This window comes from Sphaerodactylus townsendi, linkage group LG01 (assembly GCF_021028975.2).
Source record: "Sphaerodactylus townsendi isolate TG3544 linkage group LG01, MPM_Stown_v2.3, whole genome shotgun sequence".
Taxonomy (NCBI): Eukaryota; Metazoa; Chordata; class Lepidosauria; order Squamata; family Sphaerodactylidae; genus Sphaerodactylus; species Sphaerodactylus townsendi.
In genome coordinates this window covers 142,270,664-142,281,330 of record NC_059425.1, presented here as the reverse complement: position 1 = coordinate 142,281,330, position 10,667 = coordinate 142,270,664, and the positions used below count along the sequence as shown (strand labels likewise).

The window sequence follows — 10,667 nt, the reverse complement described above, 5'->3', positions numbered from 1 at the left end:
GTAGGAAAAAAAAGAAGAAGAATGGCAGTAATGCTCTGTGAAGTTTCCAGGTCTGTATAGTTCCAAATGTGCTTTTTGATGCTAAATGGCCATGTAATATAAGCTTTTACAAATAAGGCTTACAAAGGATGGAGAAAATAGCAGGGAACATCATTTACTAGCTTGGTTCAGAACTACATGCAAAACATACTAGTTTTACCTCCCATAATTTGACCAAATTACACCTTTTAAGAAACAACAACATTTTGTGCCATAATAAACTGTCAGCTTGCTGACTGATGAAATCACTGGGACTGATAGTTCTGGTGACAGAATGGCCTTATGTGGGGAATCAAATATGAGGGTTTTTGTTTTGTCTTTTAAAGTACTACTGCCTAAAGAACAAATGCAAACCCCTGTTTCCATGGAGACTCTATAAATATCCCATTATTGTAGAAAATAATAATCATAATACTCTTATAAGAACCTTAATCAAAATAAAATGTTTGCCGCAATAAACACAAAAAGCCACAGCCACCTGTCAGATATTCATATAAAAAGTCTCATGATTTTCTCAGGCAGTGAGGTAGAAAAGTTATATAAAGACCAGAATTCATGTACACCAAGGCATTTACAGCTGCAAGGGTGGGCAAAAAGTCAGATGTAGGATTTTAAGAAATAAGAGGGGAGGAACATACATTTATACAAGTGATGAACCAGGTCAGTCACAGAGAGATACTGCATACAGAGAGGTAACACTGCTCCTCTTCCTCCCAAGATACCTCACATGGGCATCAAATGGCTAGAAGACAAGGACAGCATTTTTAATTCAGCAACATGGAATTATATTTGCTTGCTCCCTATCCCTTTGTGTGCATCAGTCAAGTAAAGGAGGCCAACTGGAGATTCGCTACCTGGAGGAAAAAGGAGACAAACAGGAAGGTTACTATGTCGGACTGCACAGGGAGGCCATTGAAATTCACAAACACCAAGACAACTTCAACAAGAAAGAAGAGACTCTGAAAATTAGCAAATCTTCGCTACCAGTACTTAAAAAATGATCTGATAACACCACCCGCAATACAATGCACTCAACCACACCTTTGCATAGCAAATTCCACCTAAACACTTACTGATTGGTTCCCCACCCACCCACCCCCACCCCCCCAGGACATGGACGATATACCCCACTAAATTTTCCCTTCTCACTAGACACAGTGTGTAACAGACTTCCCTTTGTGATACACCTCTGAAGATGCCAGCCACAGATGCAGGCGAAACGTTAGGAACAAGATCTACCAGACCACAGCCACACAGCCCGGAAAACCCACCACAACCAGTTGAATCCGGCCGTGAAAGCCTTCGACAATACAAGCAAGGTTACTACCTCATTTGCCAATAAAAAGGCAAATGTGGCATGTTGGTGGCATCGTTGGCAATGGGATCTGCCAGCAGCTTTCTGTCTCTTAAGTGCAAGTTATTCTGTGTGAAGCGTGGAATGTTTACATGTGCTCTCCGCACTTGCCATCTGAAATGCCACCATCCCTGGAATTCTGTAGTTTTCCTTTAGCCCCATGGATAGATTAACTCTGATTATGATGATATCTAGTTCAAACACCACTTGGCTTTCCAAGTATGTTGTCTTTTCATCCTTTCCTGTTTGTACTGTTTATAATGTACACACTCAGCTTGCAACAAGTGATGTGATAATTATTCTTGAAGTGTTGTTCTGATGCAATGCTTGACATGTGGGATACAGGATTTTTTTTCAAATGGCTCTGAAAGCCTCCTTGAGATACTGCTAGAGCTTCCTGTTTGTTACCATAGATACTGCCCTTTCATTCGCACGAGCTGCCACCTCAGAGATTCACACGTCTAGAATGATTGGACATAGTTAGCTTACAAATACAAATACTAATTCAATTTTTAAAAACAAATCTGACACTTGTTTGTTTATCTCAGAGAGTTTCCAGTCTCTGCACGGTCCGCCTGTGAATGTGAAGTTCTACATGGGTTTTTGTCCTTTCTCATCACTGTTATTGATTTACCTTTGCAAAATTGCAGCTGCTGGGAATCTAAAGGAACATCAACTTTATGCACAGCTTACCAATTACGTCAAAGGCTGTGAGCAGGGGAAATGAGTCAGGCTTTGCTGGCAGAAAGCTAGCAGCTGGGTAACATCTTGGCTGTGCTTTACTTTCTTCCTGTGGGCACTACAAAGCCTGGGTATGGCTAGCAGTGGTGGCGAACCTTTGGCACTCCAGATGTTATGGACTGCAATTCCCATCAGCCCCTTCCAGCATGGCCAATTGGCCATGCTGGAAGGGGCTGATGGGAATTGCAGTCCATAACATCTGGAGTGCCAAAGGTTCGCCACCACGGGGCTAGAGGCTGAAGCCAAAAGGCCAGAGATGGATTTATGCTTAAGATAATTAAACTACAGCTTCAGGCTTCAGATTACAACGGGCCTTGAAATTCCAAACTATCAATTACTAATTGGGGGTAATGCTATGAGAGTCTTAAACTCAACATAGCCTGTGACTTGTAGATGATGCCTGTAAATGAACCAGCAAGCGATCACCAGAATCCCAACCTGTTCAAGGGATACTGTGTAGTTTATTTGCTTCCTGTTATCTTGCATTGCAGTTTTTGCTGCTACTTTTGATGGATTATGTTCTTTTTTAAACTGGTTGCAAATTATCCTCAAAGTTTGCAAAACAACCACAGATACAAGGTTTTCACTATGAAGTACCAGAGGTGCAGGCAATAAATCACACATGCCTAAACACAGACTTCAGACCTCCCACACTACATACCAGACTCTGGTACTTCTCAGTTGTACAATGAACAATGTATAGCCTATATTTCACTGAATGACAGCTATAATAGAATACACTAGACAGAAAGGAGGCCTCTCATAAGTGTCCAAGAAGCGATGATGATAATAATAATAATAGTGAAATACACTTAAAGGATGATGTACCATTCTTTATCAATGAGATTATACAAGCATTCAAAGCCCAAAAGGAAGGTTTTTACAAAAGACTCTAGAGAAGTGGCCAAGTACATAAAGTTTCCCATCAGCTAAACAGAGTATCTCCATTGTTGATCCTGCTTGTTCTTAAAATGCCCCTGTGACATAGGTAGTCAAGGTATCATTCTCATAAATAAGGAGGCTAAGTGCCTGCCAAGGCCAAAGGGAAGGAAATTATTAGCTCTGCAACTTGGTACAGAATTGTAAATCCCCACATACAGACAGAGAATGAAGGAAGTGAGTGTTTTAATAATAGGAACACCAACAAAAAGCATAGGTAAATGATAGCAAAAGGACCCAGAAAATGGGTTGATGAGAGCAGAAAGCACCACAAAAAAAAGGGCTGGGGGATTATGGGAAGGGTAACCTAGGCAAGGACAATCAGATACAAGTTAGGCACAGTTCCACTGGGGCAAATAAACGAAGTGTACAGTGGCTTATCATCCAAACTGAATGAGTTAATTTATCATTCTATTATAATGTAAGTCTCTCTTCCCTGGTACATGAACACACTGCCAGAATTGATAGCTGCTAACAACTAGGCAAAGACTCTCTCTCTCACTCTCTCTCTCTCTCTCTCTCTCTCTCTCTGTGTGTGTGTGTGTGTGTGTGTGTGTGTGTGTGTGTGTGTGTGTGTGTAGGGCAGTTCGCAAACTCTTGTGAGGGTTTGTGTTAACCCTGAACCATGCAGATTATTTGATACTGTAAATGGGCAATCTTGCTTTGTTTCCTTAGTTTATACAATATAAAGCCATCCCCTTAGCTGTCAGCAGCACTAATGCAATAGCCTCTCTGACTGTCAGTGTGCACTTTGCGTACAAAGGAATGCCCACTGCTTTCAGCCATTGCATGCTATTGCTTACATTATTTTACACAATATGTCACTTCAATGTGCACCTCTTTGCATTCTTTGCTGAACAAATGCTCCCCTGGTTGAGATGGCAACTTTAGTAGCTATGCAGCATCTGTTCTTTTAACAAAGTGCTACTGTTTGTCACTTGCTGGAACATTTTCTATTCCTTTTTCTCCCCTCCCTGCCCCAAACAGATGACCCAGTAAATTGTGTTGCCAGAGTTCTGACTGACAAACTACTTGGACAGCTTTCTCCATTACTATCATTTTTGACCCTGCCTGCAAATCTTGTTGGCACCTTTTCATGGCATTACTTCTCACAATAATTTCAGAAGTTCTTCTGACAAATGTTTTTGAAGGATCTGTTGATCTTCTAAGACGACTTAAGGGATAGAGACCCAACTTCTCAGGATCCATATATTTTCCAGTCTACTGTGCAGGGGAGCTTGAGAGTGTACTTTGTCACATAAACTGTCTTCCTCCCCTCTGGCCAGGCTTTGCAATAAAACTGGACCTATCTAGAAGTAAAAGCTATGCGCAGTACACGTGTTCAGATATAACTGTGGCATTGTATGTAAACTTCAGAGAGAGAAATAATCTTAAGATATGGGCTGTATCTATTCTTTAGACTAGAAAAGTCTAAGAAAGGTTTTGGTTCCAGTGAAATTGCAGAGAAATGTCAAAATTTGATAGTGACCAAGGGCTGAAATTGACAAATTAGTTTGAACTAACATCTCAGATCTGCTACAGATAGAGGAATAAAACTGATGTCAACTCTTTGTTGACCCTGACCAGACCAACACCAAGATGTGAAAGATTGACAGGACCTGTTTAGTGATGAAACTCTGATGGCAATAGCAGCATTTCATGAGTGCCAAGCAAGAAGAACACTGAAGTTGTCCAAATAGTCCTCAGCCCATCTTACTCCTCTCAGAATTATATTATTTAAACCCTACTTCCACTTTGCCCCCCAAAAGTTCTGTTCAGAGCAATTTACAGCTCAAATCAATATAGCTAACATTATGGAACTATGTATGTATGTATGTATGTATGTATGTATGTATGTATGTATGTATGTATGTATGTATGTATGTATGTATGTATGTATGTATGTATGTATGTATGTATGGGACAATCCTCATCCGAGATTCTTTCTCCATCCAAGAGATTCCTGCACCAATTGTCCCCTGCATTGACCTAGCATGGGGTGCTAGGGAGAGGGTGGATATCTTGCTGGTTTATTGTCTGCCTAGCTTGCCAGCTGACACTCTATTCAGGGACGTAGGTATAGATTTTTTATGGGGGGGTTCAGGGGGGCCACCCCCCCCACCCCTAGGGCATGCCCACACCTCCCCAAGCCCTGCCCCCAGCCTAGCGCTTATAAAAGCAGCTCTCCAAGGCCAGGGACGGCAGACTCCCCCGCCCTGCCCTCCCCTGCCCCCCCACCAGCTGATTCCCTGCTCTGCCATTTGAGCTGTGGAGGCTTATCTGGGGAATTCAGATTAGCCTGTGCACTCCCATACATGCCAGCTGGGTGACCTTGGGCTAGTCACAGCTTCTCGGAGCTCTCTCAGCCCCACCTACCTCACAGGGTGTTTGTTGTGAGGGGGAAGGTCAAGGAGATTGTAAACTTCTTTGAGTCTCCTACAGGAGAGAAAGGGGGGATATAGATCCAAACTCTTCTTCTTCTTCTAAACTGAGGACCTCAGATTCTCCCTTTAAATCCATGCCGAAGGGGGTGGATTTAAAAGGAGAATCTGGGGAAATTTGGGGGGTACCCGCTGTCAGGGGTGCAATTGTTAAGCTAGCAGTGCCAAACTTTTAGGGTATCTTTAGGAGACTCTCCTAATGATACCACCCAGGTTTGGTGAAGTTTGGTTCAGGGGGTCCAAAGTTATGGACCCTCAAAGGTGTAGCCCTATTTTCTATTAGCTCCCATTGGAAACAATGGAGGATGGGGCACCCCCTTTGGGAGTCCATAACTTTGGACTCCCTGAACCAAACCTCACCAAACCTGGGTAATATCATCAGGAGAGTCCCCCAAACAATTCCTGAAAGTTTGGTGGTGCTAGCCTAAACAATGCGCCCCCTGCAGGCCAAAAACCAAAAAACACTAAAATGTTTTTAAAACCCACAAACGGGGGGCTGGACCTTTGGACATGAATGGGGGGGGGGTTGAACCCAAGAAACCCCCCCCCCTTTACCTATGTCCTTGACTCTACTGAGGCTTTCAGCAGCAGAGTGCGCATTTCTCTTTTCCAGGCCATTAGTCTTGCGGAATTCCAATGTCCATGTGGAATTTACTTCTTCAGGGACTGCCTCAGACTTCATGGCTGCCATGGCAACATTGGGACTTTCCTAGACTGTTTTTGGTCCCAAGCATGAAGCAGGCCACACACTGGATTTGATCTTTTGTGCAAGGGTTGATATGAGTTCTTCAATTCTATGGGAACCTCTTGGTGCCAATGGCTGGATCATTTCCTTGTGAAGGCCAGTTTGAGTTTTGCCCCTCCCTCCTGAAGGGTTGATGAACTTATTTACACTCATCTGTGAATACTTACAGATTCAACTGGCTTCCAGAATGTCCTGTGGGATTTGTCTGGACCTGACAGAAGTTCTCTCAGTGAGCTTACTGAGGCCTGGAACTCAGGGCTGAAGGAAGCCATCAACCAAACCTCCTTTGCCCTTTGCTGAGGGATGCTAAATGCTGAGGGATGCTAAATGAGCAATTAGACAGCTAGAACAATACTGGTGGCAGATTTATGATGAAGAACATTTGAAGGTCTATGAAGTGATGGTAAAGGCAGCAAAGTGATCTTACTTTTTTGTCTCCATTGCAACCATTAGTTCATGTCCAGTGCAATTATTTAGACTAATTTGGCAGTTGACCACTCCTGCAGCAGTTCCTAAAATGGATACCAATCTGGTTATCAGCTGTGACTCTTCTGTAACATTTTTTTGCAGATAAGGTCTCTTCCATCCTCCAGGACCTAGCTGCCAGGTTTGGAATTAGTGCCAGATATGTAGGGTCCTGTTTTGTCCTCCTTTAACCTGAGAACATAAGAACATAAGAACAAGCCAGCTGGATCAGACCAAAGTCCATCTAGTCCAGCTCTCTGCTACTCGCAGTGGCCCACCAGGTGCCTTTGGGAGCTTACATGTAGGATGTGAACGCAATGGCCTTCTGCGGCTGTTGCTCCCGATCACCTGGTCTGTTAAGGCATTTGCAATCTAAGATCAAAGAGGATCAAGATTGGTAGCCATAAATCGACTTCTCCTCCATAAATCTGTCCAAGCCCCTTTTAAAGCTATAAAGGTTTGTGGCCATCACCACCTCCTGTGGCAGCATATTCCAAACACCAATCACACGTTGCGTGAAGAAGTGTTTCCTTTTATTAGTCCTAATTCTTCCCCCCAGCATTTTCAATGAATGCCCCCTGGTTCTAGTATTGTGAGAAAGAGAGAAAAATTTATCTCTGTCAACATTTTCTACCCCATGCATAATTTTGTAGACTTCAATCATATCCCCCCTCAGCCGCCTCCTCTCCAAACTAAAGAGTCCCAAACGCTGCAGCCTCTCCTCATAGGGAAGGTGCTCCAGTCCCTCAATCATCCTTGTTGCCCTTCTCTGCACTTTTTTCTATCTCCTCAATATCCTTTTGAGATGCGCGTGACCAGAACTGGACACAGTACTCCAAGTGCGGTCGCACCACTGCTTTATATAAGGGCATGACAATCTTTGCAGTTTTATTATCAATTCCTTTTCTAATGATCCCCAGCATAGAGTTTGCCTTTTTCACAGCTGCCATGCATTGAGTTGACATTCCCATGGAACTATCAACTAAGACGCCTAAATCCCTTTCCTGGTCTGTGACTGATAGCACTGACCCCTGTAGCGTGTATGTGAAGTTTGGATTTTTTGCCCCTATGTGCATCACTTTACATTTTGCTACATTGAACTGCACTTGCCATTTCTGAGCCCACTCACCTAATTTATCAAGGTCTGCTTGGAGCTCTTCGCAATCCTTTGTGGTTCTCACCACCGTACATAATTTGGTATCATCTGCAAACTTGGCCACCACGCTACCCACCCCTACTTCCAGGTCATTTATGAATAGGTTAAAGAGCACTGGTCCCAAAACGGATCCTTGGGGGACACCACTCCCGACATCTCTCCATTGTGAGAACTTCCCATTTACACCCACTCTTTGTTTCCTGTTTCTCAACCAGTTTTTAATCCATAGGAGGACTTCCCCTCTTATTCCTTCATTGCTGAGTTTTCTCAACAGTCTCTGGTGAGGAACTTTGTCAAAAGCCTTTTGGAAATCCAAGTAGACAATGTCCACCGGTTCACCCCTGTCCACATGCCTGTTTACACCCTCAAAGAACTCTAGTAAGTTTGTAAGACAGGATTTGCCTCTGCAAAAGCCATGCTGACTCTTTCTCAGCAGGTCTTGCTTTTCTACATGTTTAATAATTTTATCTTTAATGATAGATTCTACTAATTTACCAGGAACAGATGTCAAACTGACTGGCCTGTAATTTCCCGGTTCCCCCCTAGATCCTTTCTTAAAGATTGGTGTGACATTGGCCATCTTCCAGTCTTCAGGGATGGAGCCTGATTTCAGGGATAAGTTGCATATTAAAGTGAGAAGATCAGCAATTTCAAATACAAATACAAAACCTTTAATGGCATATAAAGAGTGGTAAAATACAGATTATGTTAAAACCAATTGACTAAAATTTACACAAAGGTTTCACTCTTGATCCAAGTGCCTTTGTTAAAAACCTGGCAACTGATTCAGTAGTGTGGGGATGATGGTCACTAAGCAGGTGTGAAACTATTTCCTTGTCTGATCTCACTGAAAATTTCTTCAAGATGGCCTCGAGAAAAAGCAACTGATAGACTGCCAAATCTTTGCAATGAAGGAGCACGTGTTCAGTTAAGTTTCAGAGGTCTGCACAGGAACAAGTCCTGTTCTCCTGTGGGATGCCATGATATCTGCCTCTTGTTTGGGCAGCCGGTAACACATTTAGCCGGAGCAAGCATAAAATATCTACAGAGATGTGGATTGGTTAAATTACTCATATTTAGCCATAAAACCGGCAATGGTGGTGAAATGCCAGCAAAATGTGGGAGAGCAAGTTCTGCAGGTCCAGCTGTGAGAAGCTTCTTCAATGTCAAGAGTGCGTTGTTTCAAAACTCCGAAGCCTGTCTTCATCAGTAGGAGTTGGTCAAAAGATTCACCTGTGTTGTTCATTTGCTTGCTAATTTTGGTCTGCCAGGTGTAGTGGAAGTGGTCGCTTAACTGAAAATATGTGAGACTGCCCGGGACGGCTCTATAATGAAGGCGAAGCCAGTATTTAAACAAAGAGAGCCAAACCCGAAAAAATTGTCTTGGCTCCGTTTCTAAACAAAGAACTTGATACGTGACTGAGTTTGAAGACCCAATAAACTACTTAAGAAACAAAGATTGAACACTCTACCTCTCTCAGCCGTTTTGCTCCCCAGATTGGAGCCCGTGAAAGTAATTGTGGCAGTAGTTTTAACTCGAAAAACTTCCATTAAGTGCAGGAAAAAATTGACCGCCTCTGGTGTGAAAAAATCTGGATATTGCCAACACTTTGATTTTACTTGTATTGAGAGTCTGTGGATATGAGATAGTCCAGGTTAAGGAATGATGGAAGGTGATTCCAACATATCTGTATGAATGGACCTGTTCAATCAATGTACCGTTTATTTTCACGCGGTTGTTTTTTGACCTGGAAAAGATCAGCACTTGGGATTTGTTATAATTAATCGACAGGGCACTGTTTGTGCAGCACGCCGCAGCTGGGCTTGAAGTAGTCTTTGCAGGCCTACCTTGGACCAGACAGTAACACAGTGTCGCCTGCATAGAGAAGTGCACATGGTATTCCTTTGTCCCAAAATGGGTCGCGTGACTTTCAGTCTGAGATAAATGAGGAGCAAGGACAAGAATATAAAGATTGAACAGGAGGAGGAGCAAGAATACAACCTGCTTGACTCCTTTGTTAGAAACTATAGGTGAAGAAGTGCTCCAAGAGATCTATTAAATCTAACTTGACAGGTAGTTGAGGAATACAACTATAATAAGAAACAGTGATCTCTGGTCTATTCAACACTAGTCAATTTTTCCCATACAGCTGATTCCTGGGGATAGAGTTCGAATGCGATTTCAAATCTAGGAAAGTCAAGAAGGAGTTTCCCACCCTTGGGTGGCAATATTTCTCCGCCAAATGGTTTAAAACCAGACAATGGTCAAGGGTGGATTTACCTGTGGCATATCCTATCTGTTCCGGGCCTAGCACTGAAGAGGACCAGGCAGTGAGACGTATCATAAGGTACCTTGCGTAAAGCTTACTAGCCACTGAAAGCAAGCTTATGGGGCGATAGTTAGATGGATTTGATGGATGATCAGCAATTTCATGCTTGAGCTCTTTAAGAACTCTTGGGTGAATGCAATCTGGGCCAGGGGATTTGGTAACATTTAGTTTATCATGCCACCAATTTGGTAACATTTAGTTTATTTTAACCTGCCTTCCCAGGCAGATGTCAACAGGACTGAGGTTCAACTTACTATCTTTTCCTTCGACCCCTGTCCTTCCTGACTGGTGAAAGCTTGCAATGGATTGATAGATGGAGACCTGAGAGAAAATATTCATTTCTCTTTCTCTCAGGGCTTTTTCCCTAACTACCTTAAAGAGGGAATGGTGACACTTCTCCTGAAAAAAAAATCATTAGATGAGATGGACCTAGCCAATTAATGCCTAGTGTCAACCC

General features: G+C 42.9%; 1 long non-coding RNA gene across 1 annotated transcript in view; it reads right to left on the bottom strand.

Moving 5' to 3' along the window:
* Window positions 1–254: 254 nt before the first annotated feature.
* Window positions 255–10,667, bottom strand: part of LOC125432554 — a 112,862-nt gene continuing 102,449 nt past the window's right edge. The window contains exon 3 of the long non-coding RNA XR_007244492.1: window positions 255–893. This is a non-coding gene — a long non-coding RNA (uncharacterized LOC125432554). The remainder of the gene's footprint in view (window positions 894–10,667) is intronic.